A 19,147-nucleotide genomic window follows, 5' to 3' on the forward strand; every position below is an offset into this window, starting at 1 on the left:
TCAGCCTGAGCTACAGTGAGACCCTACCTTGAAAAACCAATAAATAAATAAATAAGTAAGTCTAAAAGAATAAAAAGAGATACACAGTGTACCTGAAGACTGACACCCAAGACTGTCCTCTGGTCTCCATATGCACGCGCGCGCACACACACACATACACCCCACAAAGATACACAGAGAAACAACTTCTTATGTTGAGAGGAAGGAACAAACAGAATAGACAATGAGGGCTCCTTGATGAAATGAGGATGTGAGAGGAAGATGGAATCTATAGCCCAGAGAAGGGCATAGTGTGGACAGGGAAAATCATCCTGACCCCAAAGCAGGTCGAAAAGAGGTTCAGATGTTGGGGCAGCAGAGTGAGGAATTAAGAATGTTATAATGGGCTTTGAAAGGGCAGGAATGGTGACAGCTGGGATGGGATGGTGGAGCTGAGGAAGGGTGGTGGAGCTGAGGAAGGGAGGTTGAGCTGAGGAAGGGTGGTGGAGCTGAGGAAGGGTGGTGGAGCTGGGATGGGTGGTGGAGCTGAGGAAGGGTGGTGGAGCTGAGGAAGGGTGGTGGAGCTGGGATGGGTGGTGGAGCTGAGGAAGGGTGGTGGAGCTGAGGAAGGGAGGTGGAGCTGAGGAAGGGTGGTGGAGCTGAGGAAGGGTGGTGGAGCTGAGGAAGGGTGGTGGAGCTGAGGAAGGGTGGTGGAGCTGAGGAAGGGAGGTGGAGCTGAGGAAGGGTGGTGGAGCTGAGGAAGGGAGGTGGAGCTGAGGAAGGGAGGTGGAGCTGAGGAAGGGAGGTGGAGCCGAGGAAGGGTGGTGGAGCTGAGGAAGGGTGGTGGAGCTGAGGAAGGGTGGTGTAGCTGAGGAAGGGTGGTGGAGCTGAGGAAGGGAGGTGGAGCTGAGGAAGGGAGGTGGAGCTGAGGAAGGGTGGTGGAGCTGGGATGGGTGGTGGAGCTGAGGAAGGGTGGTGGAGCTGAGGAAGGGTGGTGGAGCTGAGGAAGGGTGGTGGAGCTGAGGAAGGGTGGTGGAGCTGAGGAAGGGTGGTGGAGCTGAGGAAGGGAGGTGGAGCTGAGGAAGGGTGGTGGAGCTGAGGAAGGGTGGTGGAGCTGAGGAAGGGAGGTGGAGCTGAGGAAGGGTGGTGGAGCTGGGATGGGTGGTGGAGCTGGGATGGGTGGTGGAGCTGGGATGGGTGGTGGAGCTGAGGAAGGGTGGTGGAGCTGAGGAAGGGTGGTGGAACTGGGATGGGTGGTGGAGCTGAGGAAGTGTGGTGGAGCTGGGATGGGTGGTGGAGCTGAGGAAGGAAGGTGGGCGTGTGGGAAAAGCAAGACACACGTAGCTGGGAGGAGAGTGCACGCCGCCCTGACACCCGCACACACGGCTTAGGGGACGTTTCCCAGCGAGAAATGCACTGGTAGAGGAGCGGGCCGGAGGGTGTCTCCCTGAGCTAGGAGGAACTTCACAGGTGTGAAGAGCGTGGGAGTCCCGCGATGCAAAGCGAGAGGAAAAAGGAATACACTGTGGGGTCCAGGATGCGGAGGACACCAGGAAAGTCCAAGGAAAGGCAGAGTTCCAGAACAGGGAAGGGCCAAAGTGCACATGGAAAACAATAGTAAGAAAGTGATCAAAGAAACAGTAACAGAAGGGAAGGGGAGGGAATGGATTCTGAGGATGTTTTAGTTTAACCCATTCCAGGAAAAACATGGGCTAAGGAGATGACTGTCCTGGAAATTGGGCATTTTCACATTTTGATCTCATTGCTTCAGTTGTCCAGACATACACAACAGGCTATGTAAGACCCTAAGATCTTTGTGTTTTTAATCTTCGTTTCTATTATTTGAGAGTTATGCATTTCTTATGAAGAAACGGAAGATCCATCTCCTTCTACAGCTTTATTTTTATTTTTTTTTCTATTTCCGTGTGTGCACGTGTGTGTGTGTGTGTGTGTGTGTGTGTGTAAAACTGAACCTGGGTCAGCAGGCTTTTCAAGCAAGAGCCTTTAACCTCTTAGCCATCTCCACAACTTCTCTACAGCCTTAGTTTTTTAAAAAAAAAGTGATTAGAAATTATAGCTGATGACGAGGACCCAGACTAACTAGAGTTTAAGGAGTCCCATTGCGAAGGTAGAAGTGAAAACAGTAGGCGGTTCTGCTGGGATTCCGGAATCAACATCTGAGCAAGGGAAGCCAGTGGGTCTTTATCTCGGCCACTTCCAAACAGCCGCCAAGATTTCCTGTCAAACACAGTGGAGCATCTACTCAGGATGCTGGGGAAGTACAGGAAACGTAAGATACAGGCAGTAGCGACAAGCCGGAGTTAAAAGATCAAAGACGGAAAGGATGTGTGACAAAGCTATTATCTTTGGCTCATATTGACCTTGTCCTATCTAACCAACTTGCCATCAAAATAGAAAATCAACAACCTAACCGAACATTTCACTTCCCTTGACTTGGGTCTCTTTTTCTTTTTTTTTTTCAAATTATGTTCATGAATATTATCTTGGCTTTAACCCAAAGAGGTAAGACATTCCCTGCTACAGGCGGGTGAATACAGGCCTTGGGAGAATTTACATATGTAACTTACTCCCTGTTATACTTGATACATTTACAGAGGATGGGCATATGATCATGAATTTGACATCAAAATCATAGTTATGCTCTTTCCAGGTAGATTAACTTTACCATAAAAGGATGTTTATAACTCATGTATTCTTCTTTTATCTTCCAAACTGACTTTTGAGTCTAGAAAAGACATGAAGATGATTCAAAATGCTAACCCACTTTAAGCTGGATGTGGTGGCTTATGCCTTTAACCCTAGTACTCAGGAGGCAGTTAGGAGGATCGCCGAGAGTTGGAGGCCACCCTGAGACTACATAGTGAATTTCAGGTTAGTCTGGGCTAGAGTGAGACCCTATCTTGGGCAAAAAAAAAAAAAAAAAAAAGCTAACTCACTTTCAAAGGGTGTCAGATAAGTCAGTGTTAAGACTTATCCTTGAAAAGAAAGAGAAAATACTAATGTATTATCTATTTCACTGAAATCAATTTCATTGTTCTCCAGATATGAAAAGTCACATTTCCTCCTTCTTAGGGCTATTGTGAAGATTAAATAAATCAGTAAGTATGAAATGTGCATAGCTGGACAAGAAGTTGAGTGGTGTTAGCCATTGCAGTAATAATCACCATTCCTATTATCACCCTGCCGTTCCGATGTGCCCACGACTCACTGAATGCCCCACTGCTCTCAGCCACACGGGTCAGGACTCTAGAGCAAGCACACCTCCTTGCTGCGTTGGCATTAAAAACGCTAGAAAGTGGGAGGTCACGGGCAAATAACCACAGAACGAAACCTGAAATGAACTGGCACCATGGAAACCTTTCTTTTTGATAGATGACTAAAAGACGTAAGTCTGCATGGCAGTATGATGGGTCATCTGGTACGAAGGGGCCTGGAGAGGGTGGGGTGAAACCAGACCTTAAGATACTTGACCCTGGCCTGTAACCCCCAGGACCAGAAACTGGCTGCTACTCACATTGAGCTGTTGATCGGAGAGACCCACGAGGTCTCTCAAACAAGACGGGCTTCGGTCAAAGCACTTGATTATCCACCTGAGATAAAAAGGTAAGACCCTATTGCTGAAGACACCATATGCTGCCGACATAGAACTCTGAGTAACCAGGAGCCAGTCCCCAGATAACTATCCCATTTGGTGCTATAAGGTACTACATGGACTACTGGTGGGAAGTGGCCAACAACGTGGTGAGCAAGCAGGGGTCACAGCTACTCAAAGCAACCAGCCTGAAAAGGTGTACTCACTTGTGCGATGGTGGCACGCATCCTTTGTGGATAACCAATGGCTTTCTGACTGGCTAAGAGGTCTGCACAGTGGAAAGGAACCCATAGTTAGAACTGGGAACCAGGTCAGAATCCCATGGAAACCAAGATTACGGTCTCCAGTGATAAGCTCCCACTAGTCTTTAGCCAAAATAAGGGCTACATACATCAAAATCTCTCTAAATTAATAAATCTTACTGCATTTAACTATGCTGGCTTCATTCTCCATTAGAGAATCTGTTCCTTTCCAGAAGGTAGCGAGGCTAGAGGAGGGAATCCAGCCCTTGCACTGCAGCCGAGGCCCACGTGAAACCACAGAGGACTTGGGGAGTTGAACAAAGTGCCACCTCCATTGCCAGCCTGACAGTCTGCGCCAGGGTGAAGGAGACAGATGCCGAGGATGCTCAACACGTACCAAAGCAGGAATCCAGAGCTCCTGAGAGCTCAGCATTGAAGTAGACCTAAAACACACCCACCACAGCTCAGGGAATTTTGCAGAAGAGGAGGTGGAAAGACTGTAAGGGCCACAGTTCGGGAGGGCATACCAGAGGCATTGCCCCCCTCCCCAATGACTGACTTTTGCTTTCACAATGCATAACCCATAAGCCCCTGGTGAATACCAGCAAGACCACTGATGTGGGCCCTCAGCTGCTGGGGGCAGGAGGGAGGGAAATGATGATACTAACTCATGATGTGTCCATACAAAGCATATTCTTAATTTTTTTAATTTTTATCTTTTTGTTTTTCAAAGCAGCATCTCACTCTAGCTCAGGTTGACCTGAAATTCACTCTATAGTCTCAGGGTGGCCTCGAACTAACTGCAATCCTCCTACCTCTGCTTCCCTAGTGCTGGGATTAAAGGCGTGCGCCACCACGCACAGCTAAATTTTTAAAAAAGATAATAGAAAGTAGGATCCAATTACTGATTCTTTAAACATGCCCACTGGGAACCTAGAGGTTCTTACTCTTATTATGGTTAAATTTTTTACTGTTTTGTAAATAGTGTTATAGTGTCAGCATTGGCATATTTAATATTTTACTCAAGATGACATTTAACAATAACAAAATTCAATTTTTAAGGTACTGCCTATGAGATCTATTTTCAATATATAACATCAACTGAAAATGCTAAAACATTAACCTCAAAGACTTTTCTAAAAAGGCTTTTATATCCCTCCCCCTCCAACAATCCACACAGTTAAGCCTGGCCACAATTGCTTTAGTGAAGATTAATACTGAACTCACACTCTGGCTAGAGATCAACAGCAAAGACGGTTCTTTGGTCAAGTTTCCATTGACAGGTATTTTTATTTGAATCTCTTGGGGAGATCTCAAAACATGCTTTTTATTTATGTAGTTAGTTGACCTGAGATACATAAATTCTAACATAGCAATAATTATTTTCATTATAAATGGTATAAACGTACCAATAAAAAGGAAGAGAGGCACACTGGATTAAAAAATAAAATATATCCCAACTACAGGTTGATTATAAGAAACTTACTTCAAATCCAGTGACACAGGTATTTTAGAAAAAAGGTATTGCAGGACAATATGTCATAAAACACTTATTTTTTAAAAGTCAGAGTGGTTAAATTAACATATAGAATAAACTTTAGACTAAAGGAAGTTAGTAGAGGCAGACAAAATTTATGTTTTTTAAAATAATAAAAAGATCAGGGCTGGAGAGATGGCATAGCGGTTAAGCGCTTGCCTGTGATGCCTAAGGACCCTGGTTCGAGGCTCGGTTCCCCAGGTCCCACGTTAGCCAGATGCACAAGGGGGCGCACGCGTCTGGAGTTCGTTTGCAGAGGCTGGAAGCCCTGGCACGCCCATTCTCTCTCTCCCTCTATCTGTCTTTCTCTCTGTGTCTGTCGCTCTCAAATAAATAAATAAATAATTAAAAAAAAAAAAAGATCAATGCATGGGCCTGGAGAGATGGCTTTGCGGTTAAGGCATTTGCCTGTAAAGCCAAAGAATCCCGGTTGATGCTCCAGAACCGGAAGAAGAAATATACAAGAGCACAGTCATGCCTGGGAACATCACCACCCTCTCAGCAGCGGATGGAACCGGCGGGCACCAAGTGAGGAAGGGCTCAGGAGACGGGAGCATCCCAGCTGACCAATAGGACCAACCAACATTTGAAAAATGCCTTGCCACCAAACAGCATGTTAGACACGTCTTCAGGCACTCTGGGAACTACGACTTGGGCCGTAAAACAAATCAACAATTTTTAAAGAATGGAAATATAAATCATGTATTATCTGATCACAACAGTGTCCTATCAGAAACCCAGAGCAGAAGGCTGGGAGATGGTTCCATGGATAAAACGTGTGCTGAAGACCAGAATTTAGATGCCCCAGTACCCACACAAACGCTGCGTGGGCATGGAAGGCACTTGTTATCCTAGCATGCAGGCATCATGAACAGACTCTCTGGGACCGGGTGACTAGTTTATTAGCTCAGTTAGCGAACTGAGAGCTCAGCTAGGGGATCCCACCTCAGTAAAATAAAGACAGCCATCGAGAAAGATCCTCAAAGTCAATCTCTGGCCTCTACACCAACACATGTGAGCTCACATGCATACCAACTTGCATATACACATAACACACACACGAAACCCCAAACAGAAGGACAGAAAAAATTCTACATATTTATTTATTATGTGTATGGGCACACATGTGTGGAAGCCAGAGGAGTTGTTTGTGCCCCATCTTTAAGACATGGTTTCTTGCTTCTGCAAATGAGTTTGGCCTGCAAGCAGCTTTTTGCATGGGTGTTGAGGAATTGAATCCATACTAGCAGGCTTTGCAAGCAAGTGCCTTTAACCATTGAACCATCTCCTCAGCACCTAAACAGCATACTTTTAAATAACTCATGGGTCAAAAAGGTAGCCATAAAGGAAATTAATACACACACACACACATACACACACACACACACACACACACACACACACACACACACACACACTACATATATCCATGCACTTAACTGAATAGTTAATTTTCTATACAAAATTTAGAAGAGTTGATTTTGGGGCTGGGGATATATTTTGGTTGTTAGAGTGCTTGTCTAGCATGTATAAAGTCCTGAGTTCTATCCCCAACACCACATAAAACTGCAATGGGTGATGCATAGCTGCAATCTAAGCACTTGGGAGATGAAGGCAGAAGGACTAGATGTTCAAGGTCATCCTCGGCTATATAGTAGGACATATGCCCAAACTAATTATTTTAAACAATAATTTTAAATTACATTTCTGTCTCTGAGTCCATGGGCATGTTGCCTGCAAAGCACCCCTAATTCATAAGAGCAAAAGTGTGAAAAAATGTGCCTGGACACCCGAGAGCCCTGTTTGGCACAGCACTGTGCTTACTTAGAAAATATGTGTTGCATGAAACAATGCTTGACATTCTCTCTTTTCATGGGAAAGTCATGAAACACGAGCCCTCAGCAAGTACAGGGTTCAAATCCCAGCTGGTTAATCTTGGGCATGGAATGATTCTTTGTTTCTATGTTCTCACACCTAATAATAAAAAATTCCTAATAAAATAGCTATCTTATACGGCAATTTCTAGAACTGAGCTATAGATCTATGTAGCACTTAGTGCACAAAATATCTGAAGCCCTTGATAAGTGTCAGCTAAAATATTATTTTAGGATGTTAGAAAGACTTCAGTCCTTCTTCCCCCCAGCTAAAATGGTCTGAAGCCGTGTACTTGTTAAACAGACATGATCAACTGTATTTCATGATGTTTGATGGTTTCCAGGTCTCCACTTCCCTGACATTCACAGGCTCAGGCACTATAAACTGTATGGTTTTCCAACTCTACATCTGGTAAATTTTTTTAAGTAGCAGTTCACAACTGTGTCTGGTCAGTGGAGTCACCTGGGGAGCTTTAAAAACATTGATACCCTGTCCCCGCTAACACAGATTCTGATTTAATTACTTCACAGTATGGCCCTGGCTCCCCAGGAGGCTGTAAAGTGCAGCTAACGTTGGAAGGCATTGCTTCAAAGACTATGAATTCAGTGCTTCCATAATCTAGTGACTTCCATATGCAGGCAAACTCACTTCCAGGCAGTCTGGGGTACTGGGACTTGGCCAGTAACATATTCTAACTCTTCAAAGCAAGTCTAGCAGTTAAGCAATGGCAAAAATAATGCCTCCCCTTTCTCTTCCACCAAATTGCTCTATTACTGTGGACTGCGTCGGCAAAGCAGTGTTAATGTTGCCAAGGCCTCATGTGACAGGAACATTTGACCTATGAAGGCTAGTATTCAAATGAAACAGGCATAAACAGCATTGAAATCAAGAAGTGCATCCAGATCTCTGCATTCATTATTCTCCTTAGAGGCATCTGCAAATGCATTCTGCATTTTTCCTTTTGTGTGTAACAATAATGGTCTTAGGCTCTAGTTTCCCCCGACATAAAATCCTTGTCATGTTAGGTTTTTAATATTCAGCTGATGGGAATTTCTATGAGACGATCATATAGAGGAAATGCTGGAAAGTCTGACTTGATGGCAGAATGTTAATTTAAAACCTCAAAGTATAAATGGTTTTATGAGTGATGTCTATTATGAGATGTGGGTTATTATGATGTGAGGAGATGGAGCTGGCAGGCATGAGGAAGGAACACACTTCAGGGCAGGGATTCATGTGGATAACTTGGGTGAAACTGTCTTCTGAGAGCAGGGTCCCATGTGTTCATGTACCTGAGGAGTCTTGGCAGCTGTCACCAACACAAAGCCCCAGGAAGGCGCATTTTGAAACAAACAGTGTCTGTCCCTTCGTTGAGCGTGCTCTCTTAGCAGACTATCTTGCTCCTTGGATAATTTGCCTGACCAGAAGTAGCTGATGGAAGGAAACAGTTTATGTCTGGCTTGCAGCTTTGAAGGGAAGCTTCATCACGACGGGGAAAGCATGTCAGGAGCTGACAGCCAGGCATCACATCCTCACATCAGCAGGGTGGAAGCAGGAATCATGAGTATAACTGGGGCAGGGCTGTGATTCCACAACGCCTACCCACAGTGACATACTTCCTCCAGCAAGGCTCCATTCCCCAAAGGTTCCACAACATTCCCAAACTGCTCCACCAACTGAAAGTTGAGCCTCCAAGCATTAAGTGAGGGCAAGATGTCACTTGGTGACTAGAACTCTTAGTCCATGGTGAGAACCAGGCTCTTAAAGGTACCACCCTACGGCCACTCGTCTCAAGGCCTCGCTGGCTGCTTTTCTGTGTGGTTCTATCAGTGTTAATAATGTGATACAGCTCAGCTGGTTTTTATCCATTATTATACTCTAAAATATGGACAGCACTTTACTTTCTCATTAGTTGTGTCTTATTCTTCTCCATGTATTATGTTTTAACTATGGGATTAAAAAGTCTGTGAAAAATTTTAGTGCCACCAGAAGAGTGTCATAATTCCTTTTCTAGCCAGGTAACTACCTAAAATTAAGGGATCTTCATGCTGCTGTAGATACCTAAGTCCCGGATGGTCAGTGTTCCTCACTAAGTACCTTCAGAAGCTGTGAGACAACAAGGACGGAAAAGAAAGCCCTTTGTGGTAGTTTGAATGCAAATGTATGTCTCCCATAGCCTCAGGCGGTTTTGATTAAGGTTAAGCTTCCTGCTTCAGTCTCCAGTGCCTGGCTGGAGTAGCTGGGGGCGGGTCCAACTCTAAGGTGGGTTTGGGGGCCCGATCTTGATCATAGCTCAAAGATGTGGAGAGAGCAGTTTGAACTCTGGAGGATTCTGTTTGCTTGTGGTGCTTGACTGTTTGGTGTTTTTTCTCTGCTTGGACCTGTGGAAGGGAGCCAGCTTCTCCTGCCATTGATGGAACTTTGCCTAGATCTGTAAGCCTGAACTAAACCAATTCCTCCCATAAAGTATGTCTGGTTGTCCCAGTAACAAGGAGCTGACCAAAACACCATATTTCTTGTCTCAGATTAAGGTTCTGCTCCGAGGGGCAATGAATACCTCACTTTAGGAGAGACCTTTACCCCCAACCCCTGCACACTGGGATTATGTATTTTTTTTTAAAAAAAGCAGTGGGTTGACAGATCCCTCTTTGTAGCAGACCGAACTCCAGAATAACACTTCTCAATAAGGTCCGCTTATCTTAGGTTTGAATTATAAATAACACCAGCCATGCATATTTCAGTTGCCTCCACACTTAAATTTTGAATATGAAGATCATACTGCACAAAAGCAAAGCCTGGGGCCCAGGTGCTGAAGCATCCTGAGCAAGTCTAATTCTCCGGGGCTCTGGGATCTGGAGTCTTGTGCTAAATGTGTATTTAGAAACAGGTCTTGTTTCTTTTGCTTCACAAACCCATCAAGCTTACCCTAGGAAAGCATGCTTTGCAGTTAGAGCCAACAAGAACAATATGGGCAGAAAGAGAAAGAAACATTAGTTCCAATGAAGTCACTCTAAATTCTTCACACAGCAAGTTTGCACTGCAGGCAAGATCAGTGTAGCCCCCCACTTCACAGCTGCAGTTCTGGGTCTCTTACTCAAGGGAAGAAGTGTGGGCCCATGCACTTAGCAAAACCCTTGATTTGCAGCAGGTCAGTTGTCTGCACAAGTACATAAAATGTTCCCCAGTGCTGGAAACATGCTGAAATACTTTTTCCAATTTCCAAAGGCTGTATTTAATCAAACTTTAGCCTTCTAAGGTGACTACTCATATGTGGCTAATGAAAACATACTCTTTCTGGTGGCAATTAGTTACTTGACCCAGCCTGATTGGCTAGTATTGCCAAACTATTAGACTTCTTCTCATCCCCTCAGAGCTTTGTGTCCATGTAACCTCTGCCTTTGAGTGTCTGTCTTCAGTCAGTCTCTTACACACCTGTGTTTTGTTATTATTTTCATGTATCTAGATGTAGCATTTTTCCAACAACAGTAAGGTTTGCATCTTTTTTCTTCTTTAAAAAAACATTAATTGAATTTAATTTTTTTAAATTTATTTGAGAGAATGGGCATGCCAGGGCCTTTAGCCACAGCAAGTGGACTCCAGATGCGTGCATGTGGGTCCTGGGGAATCAAAGTTGGGTCCTTAGGCTACACGGGAAAGCTTAACTGCTGAGCCATTTCTCCAGCCCCCCTTATTTTCTTTTTGTCTATACCTGAGGTTCTTCAAATGGGTAAATACCCAATGGGATAATACAAACAATTAAAGAAACGTTATTTAAAAAACCACCTGTGGAAGGGTTTGATCTCAACGACTGCTATATAGTTTAGAAAATAAACGTCACAGGTCTCTGGCTGACAACATCTTCATCATCCCAGCACTTGGGAGCAGAGGTAGGAGGATCACCATGAGTTCGAGGCCACCTTGAGAATACATAGTGAATTCCAGGACAGACTGGGCTAGAGTGAGACCCTACCTTGTAAAACCAAAAAAAAAAAAATATATATATATATATATATATATATATATATATATATACACTTCTAAACCCCAAAATTATAGTGTAGGGCACACCTGTGAAAATCATAGAGAATCTCTGGAGAAAGGGAATCCCAATCACAAGCATGGAGCAGGGGAGAGGGTGCCGCAGACCAATCGCTGGCAGAGCAAATGTAAGTACCAAAGCCAGGAGCTCACCCACATCAAGCCAGGTGCAGAAGCATGAGTGTCTTCAATAGCAGCACACCTACCACATGACAGTAAGAGAAAGGAAATCTCCTGAAGCTCATGGAACAGCTAGCCTAGCGAATGTGGCGGTAAACAGTAAGAGGCCCTGTAGCAAACAAGGTGGAGGGCGAGAACCAACATCCGAGGTTCTCTGACCTCCACCTGGAGGACATGGCATGAGCACACTCACACACACACATGCACACACACAACCATGTATGCTTATAGTCACAATGGTACAGTCAAGAGTGTGCTATCACTCCGATGGCCTCAATGGCCAGCACAGTAGCTAAAGCACAAAAAACAAATGTACTGGTGTAAGGTAAGTGTACAGTGCTTTACATCCTTAAAACTTTGCTTCCAAGCCAGGCGTGGTGGTGCACGCCTTTAATCCCAGCACGCAGGAGGTAGAGGTAGGAGGATCACTTTGAGCTCGAGGCCATCCTGAGACTCCATAGTGAATTCCAGGTTGGCCCGAGCTAGAGTGAAACCCTACCTCAATAAACCAAAGCAATCAATCAATCAATAAAAAATAAAAACTTTGCTTCCCCAAAGTGATTCAGAGATTAAACTAACAAGCATGTACCAAACCCATTTTATGTGAAAAGCTAGAAATGATGGAGCTGTCCAAGATGAAACACCTTCCCTTGGTAAGAGTTGGACATTGCTCGCAGGCCTGGAGGCAACGTAATTTTTCTACATACTACAGCTACTCAATAGGTAGAAAAACACCTCAACCCCTTCTAAACACCCCCTCTGCTCCCACACTAAAACTGGTTGTGGCCAGGTACCCGTCCAAGCCACCTCCTAGGGTCTCTGCATCTACCCTCTGTCCGCATAGTCAATTCTCAACACAGTCTGAAGTCAGATCTTGCTATCCTTTCTCTTAACACCAACCAGAACGTTCCTCTCACTGACAGTAGAAACAACAACCCCTTCAGGCCTCCAAAGCCACATGGTGTGGTCCTCCCCATGTCCCTGATTGGCCCTCCACCTCTCCTCTCCCTAGATCCCTACTCTAGCACACTGGCACATGTCACCTTCCATCTAGCGTGGCAGCCACACCCCTGCCCAGAACTTGTCGAGCAGTCATTCTTCCCATCCAGAAATGTCTTCCTTGCAGACACATGAAGGACCCACTCCCACGGTCTTCAAGTTCTTGCTTAGATGTCAACTTCTCAATGAAGCCCAGTCTGGCGCGTCTCACTTAAGAATGTAATATTGGGCTGCAGAAATGGCTTAGTGGTTAAGGTGCTTGCCTGTGAAGCCTAAGGACCCTGGTTTGATTTCCCAGGACCCATGTAAGCCAGATGCACAAGGGGGCACATGCATCTGGAGTTCATTTGCAGTGACTAGATGCCCTTGTGCCCCCATTCTCTCTCTCGATCTGCCTCTTTCTCTCTTTCATTCAAATAAATAAACAAATTAAATAATTTAAATAAAGATTGTAATACTGTCCCCAGCACCCTCACATCTCTTAAACTCCTTTATGTTTTTCCTCTACAAAGAGCTTTGCTTTTCTCAGTCTATGTGACCTGACTTCTATGGTTATAGGCAATACCTTCCACCAACTCTATGTTCTGGGGTAGGACTCTGAAAAGCTCCATCACCCCCACCCACAGGACACTGAACATTCTGGTTTTCAGTGACGCTATTTGGGAAGGTACTTTCCCTGGGACACAGAAGCCCAACTGATGGACTTTGGCCACTAAGGGAAGGCCTTTGGAGGTTGTACCCATGTCTGATTCTGTTCCCACTCCTTGCTTTCTGGTGGGTCACCATGACATAACCAGCTGCCTCACATTAACTTGATAATACTAGTCCACTCTTATCACCATGCCTTCCTGAAATTCCATGAACTCATGAGATAAAATAAGCCTTCCCTTCTCTTGTCTTTGCCAGGTATTTTGTCATTGCAATTAGAAAAGCAATCATATACTCCAAGAGCCAGGCTTTCTGAGAGTTTCACTCCTGGATCCCTAATGACTGGGACAGGCACACAGTCAGAAATCAATAATCGTTGAAGGAAGTATAACAGAAAAAAATGCAACCCTATTGCTTAAAGCCAGTATAAAAGGACCCAGGATTTACTGTGTTTCCTGTCAAGAAGCAACGGCAAAAAGAAATCTTTTATCCATTAATTTTGGAGAAGAGATTTAACCTACATTCAGGTGTCAACTTGCACTTTTATACATCACTCCCTTTTGAGGGATTACCTCAATGTTTTCTCCAAATGGCAACTCTAAAAAGCTTAAATTTTATTCCTAAAAGCTTTTGCCTTAACATTTGCTCAGACTCTACCCCAGAGACTCATTGGTCTTGTTAGTATTCTAAAACAAAGTGTTGCTTTTAGAAAGACAAACACTTTTTACTCCAACCAACATCCCAACAAGAACATTTCACAGCCTAGCAGTATAGAAATAAAAGAACAGTCATCTTTTACTACCATTTTCTTAGTCAAACAGGATTTATCTAAAGTATTCTGAACATTTTGTCTCCATGACAGACAGGCCAGTCTCAGAACACAGCCCACAGAGCAGGAGAGGGTCACCACATGTCAAAATCATGGTGGAGCCTCCAGTTAAGAAGAACAGGTGAGGGCTGGAGAGATGGCTTAGCAGTTAAGGTGCTTGCCTGCAAAGCCAAAGGACCTCAGTTCAATCAGTACCCACGTAAGCCAAATACATAAGGTGGTGCATGTGTCTGGAGTTTGTTTGTAGTGGCTGGAGGCCCTGGCATACCCATTTTTTTCTCTCTCTCTCCTTCCCTCTCTCTCTCTCTCTCTCTCCCTGTGTCCTTATCTCTCTCAAATAAATAATAATAAAAGAAGAAGAGGTGAGACAGAAAAACTGGAATCTAGCAGCAATCAACATGATGGGTGGAAAGTCAATAAGAATGATGTAGACTTCCAGGAGCAACATGGCTAGGCTCTGAAAGGCCAACTATTGATGAACCCCAGTAGGTGAGAAGCCATGGCCCTGAAGTCTCCTGTGAGCCATTAAAGTATCCAACTGGGACAGGTAGGTCTGCTTCTCAAAGTGCTTCTCAGCATAGAAGTACCCATGGGGCAACTTTCCTAAACCATGTGTCTCTCACTGGGGAATTCTAGTTAGAAAAACACCAGAGGGTTCATGATACCGCTGGACTCTTGGACTCCAGTGTGGCTTAGGGTTTCCAAATAGCATTGAGAGTTCAAAAAATTATCCAAGAAAACAAAACAAAACACATTCCAGGAGGTGTTGAAATAAATGCAAATGGATACTGATATTTATCCTAAATCCAAAATCTCTTTATCACAGCCTTCCTGAGCACCTTCTCATTCAAACAAATACTCTGTAACAAAAATGTGATTAATATACTATGCACTTAAGAATTTAATGCCAAAAATATTTTCAATAACCAAATGGGCTAATCAAATGAATAGACAGTTCACAAAAGAAGGAACACAAGTGGCCAGTAAGTACTTTAACAAATGTTCAACATCCCTACCCAACAAGAAAATGCAAATCAAAACAGTTTTGAGATACCAACTTACACCAGTCAGAATAGCTATTGTCAAGAAAACAGACTACAAATACTGGTGAGGACACAGAAAGAGGAAGCCTCATCTACCGTCGGTGGGAATGTAAAATAATATAACCATTATGGAAATCAGCATAGCAGTTTCTCAAAAAAATTGAACTAGAGGGCTGCAGAGATGGCTTGGTGGTTAAGGCGCTTGCCTGTGAAGTCAAAGGACCTTGGTTCAATTCCCCAGTACCCATATAAAGCCAGATGCACAAGGTGGCACAAGCATCTGGAGTTCATTTGCAGTGGCTAGAGTCCCTGGTGTGCCTACTTTCTCTCTCTCTCTCTTAAATAAGTAAATAAATAAACAAACAAATAGAACTGGAATTCCCATGAGATCCATTCTTGGGCACATACCTGAAGGACTCCACTAAACCTCTCTACTACAGAGGCATTGGCAACACATGTTCATTGCTGCTCTGCTTATGGGAGATAAGAACTGGCAGCAGCTGAGACGACTGTGAACAGGTGAGCAGGCAGTGCACAGTGGTACACGTGCACATGTGGTACACGTGCTCATGTGGTACACGTGCTCATGTGGTACACGTGCTCATGTGGTACACGTGCACATGTGGTACACGTGCTCATGTGGTACACGTGCTCATGTGGTACACGTGCACAGTGGAACTCTGTTCAGCAGTACCAAATATTAAGCCATGGAATTGGCGAAAACAAAAACAAAACAAAACAAAAAACAACTGGACTTGGAAGGAATCATATCCAGTGACGTGATACAGACTCAGAAAGACTAAAACCACATATTTTCTCTGGTGTGCGGGGCTTAGCTTGCAATGATTATAAATGTGTATAGCAAGGGAGATAGATAAGAGTAAAGTCTGTGAAAGTTGAACCATAACCAAAAGTGAGGATGAAAAGCTGATCTGGAAGAGGCGTGAGGGAAGGGAGAAAGGATACACGTGAGATGGAAAGAGAATGGGGAAGGTATTGAGGGAGGGTTCTTGTGGGGAGAAGGGAGTTAGGGACATGAGGGGATGGGCATCAACAGAAATAAATTGTCTTTGAAAATGCCTGAGTGAATTATATCCAAATCTCTGTATGCCAAAAAACTGCTAAATTAAAAAATAAACTAAAATAGGGCTGCAGAGATGGCTTAGTGATGAAGGCATTTGCCTGTGAAGCCAAAGGACCCAGGTTCAGTTCCCCAGGACCCACGTAAGCCATATGCAAAAGGGGCACATGTGTGCCTGGAATTTGTTTGCAGTGGCTGGAGGCCCTGGCATGCCCATTGTCTCTCTGTCTGACTCCCTTCTATCTCTCTGTGCTTGCCAATAAATGAATAAATTTTATAAAAATAAAATAAATACAATGCACTTTCATTGTATTTATTTTCATTGTAACCACTGATTATTGTAACATGAACAAAGGGTTAGATCAGAATCTAATTTCTTCACTAAGATGTTTAATTTTGTTTGTGTTAAGGGGTATTTTGGAGATTAGTCCAGAAAGAGAAATGAACTGTCCACTAGTCAATGAAATATCAGAGAAAATCAACTATGAGGCAATGAGGTGTGAAAACTTAACAGTGAGCACAAACTTCTCCAGAGTACTGGAAAAAAAAAAAAACAACTCTGAGGCTATAAAATTGACCTCCTCCCAAAGCTTAACAATAAATAACAACAACAAAAAAAAGCAGTAACAAAAATTACTGATAAATTGCACCATGTGCTGCCTCACAGGCATTATCCGTGTTATGTCACAACAATCCCATGAGTTACATACTGATGACGCGACTCTTATAGTTAAACTGAGGGGCAGAGAGGCTAAGCAGCTAAGGTGTTAACTAACCTCCCCGAATACACAGAAGTTGTTTCAATGGTTCCACTGAGATTTGAATTCAGGAAGGCTGATTCTAAACTAAACCTAAGAGGAGAGGTGGCATGGAGATGGGGGCATCATCCAGCAAACACTCCCTTCCCATGAGTCTCAAGAGGAGGTCTTCTTTTACATGGATCAGTGATGCTGGTGTGCAAAGAAGCCCCAGGAGTAATACCAGCTTCTCCCAATCAGAAGGGCAGAAGATGTGTTTACTCCAGGCAGAAAGCTAGGGAGGCTAGGATTCCTCTACGACAGGTTCACAGCCAGGAACAGCGTGAACACCCAGAGGGGAATTGTGTCAGGCGCCGTTTGAAGAGAGACATGCGATGGAAAGTGAGCCAAGTGAGAGCATCAAATTCCAAATTTTGATCTAAATCAAAAACACTGGTTTGTTTTTTTGTTTTCAGCATCCCCCAAAGAGTCCGATTGAAATACATAGAGTGACAGAAGATGAAGAAGGCTGCCACGCAAAGCGAACGTTAGCCAACAGGCGATGAGTAACTATTGAGGTGACTGGGTTCATGGTTTGGACTCTGCGCCCTCTTTCTCTCCACAGTGACAACAAAAAGACCCCGCAGGGTGTCAGTGAGGCGCTGTCCTCCTCCTTCCCTGAGACTGGTCTCTACCCACGCTCTCCCATTCCCACACCCTCGGCACATTCACTTACTCGTTCCATACTTTAGTGACATGTATCTACCAGGGACTTCGTTTCTTGTTAGAGCTAAAAAGTGATGGGAGAAATTGTGCCTCATCCAGACCCAGCAAGGAACCCAGATACCTCAATCCACAATCACAGGGCACACATGCAATGGGAGGGCAATGTGTGGGGTCTTGCTACCTTCAAGTGTCTCATTCTTGTAGTTTCACTGGCTCCACTCACACTGACGTGTTTCTCTAGCCCTATTAAATATAGCTGATTTAACCTAAATTTATATGACTGAAAAATTGAAAACCATAATCTCTAATTCAACCCTTTTGCAAAGAACTCTGGTAAATTGGTAGTCGGCGGGACTGGTATCTATCAGCTATGATGACACGTTCACGTACATTTTCCAGCCATATGCATTCTGAACCAAGTATCTTTCTCCTCCTTGAGTGGCACATGCAAGTTAAATTCTGCTCCAAGCTCAAAAAATGACCAATTGTCTTTGTGGACTAATTACCACATGGGCCAGCTGCCTTTACTGGCCATCTGGTTCTCTTGATGTCCCCAAAATATGTCTAACTTCTGGGATGGGAGGCTAAGAGCCAGCCATTCTCAGTAGTGAGTCCTGATCAATGGCTCTGCTCTTCCCTCTGACTTTCCAGCCCTTCTTGAAATGGCACACAAAACACTACTAATTGAGACATTCTAAATATATGGCACTGAGGACAGCCTGGGCCACAGATGGAAGACAGCACAGGACAGGCGGCGGCGGCGGTGGCTCACGATGGTTTTTATAAATTGACTGTGAAACATGTTTTGGGGAAGGAAGGGAAAAAGAGGAGACATGTTGTAAAAATAAAGATAAAAAGGTGTTGTTGACAGAAGGGTCTCTTATTTTGAAGGGCAAGAAGAAGTGTTTAAGTTTTTCTCTGTTGCCACTTAAAACTCTTGATCTCACGAGAATCTTAGAAGGCCAGAAACAGAAGCAGTGGAAGGTGTCTCAAGAAAGGGAATGTGGGCTGGAGAGATGGCTTAGCGGTTAAGCGCTTGCCTGTGAAGCCTAAGGACCCCGGTTCGAGGCTCGGTTCCCCAGGTCCCACGTTAGCCAGATGCACAAGGGGGCGCACGCGTCTGGAGTTCGTTTGCAGTGGCTGGAGGCCCTGGCGCGCCCATTCTCTCTCTCTCTCCCTCTATCTGTCTTTCTCTCTGTGTCTGTCGCTCTCAAATAAATAAATTAAAAAAAAAAAAAAAAAGAAAGGGAATGTGATGGGAGACCAGAGCTGCTGGTCCGGCCTAAAGGATCTCCTGTAGAGTTAACGTGGAAACCTGGCCACCCGAGAACTGCACGCTGAGATTTCTCTCCAGCTCTAGACCTGGGAGCAAAGCAGAGGTGAGGCTGAGGGCGCAAGGAAGCTTTGGTCAAACTTCTTCCAATAAGATGGTGATCATGTTTCTGTGAACAACTTCGCCTCTGCAGGCTCTCTCCCCAGTCTTGGAACGAAGGGTGAAGACTGGTCAGGACAGAGAGATGACCTGTAGTTTTGTTTTTCTCTCTAGGGTGTCCAGATGCGTGAGGCAGCAGGGAAGACTCAGGACAGAACCCCACAATTCTGTATGTGTTCCCCATATGC

The 19,147-nt window shown here is 44.4% G+C and overlaps 1 protein-coding gene across 5 annotated transcripts in view; it reads right to left on the minus strand.

Moving 5' to 3' along the window:
* Window positions 1–19,147, minus strand: part of Csgalnact1 (chondroitin sulfate N-acetylgalactosaminyltransferase 1) — a 176,197-nt gene that overhangs the window by 53,802 nt on the left and 103,248 nt on the right. The gene's annotated exons all lie outside the window — the stretch shown is intronic.

This window comes from Jaculus jaculus, chromosome 12 (genome assembly GCF_020740685.1).
Source record: "Jaculus jaculus isolate mJacJac1 chromosome 12, mJacJac1.mat.Y.cur, whole genome shotgun sequence".
NCBI classification, from domain to species: Eukaryota; Metazoa; Chordata; class Mammalia; order Rodentia; family Dipodidae; genus Jaculus; species Jaculus jaculus.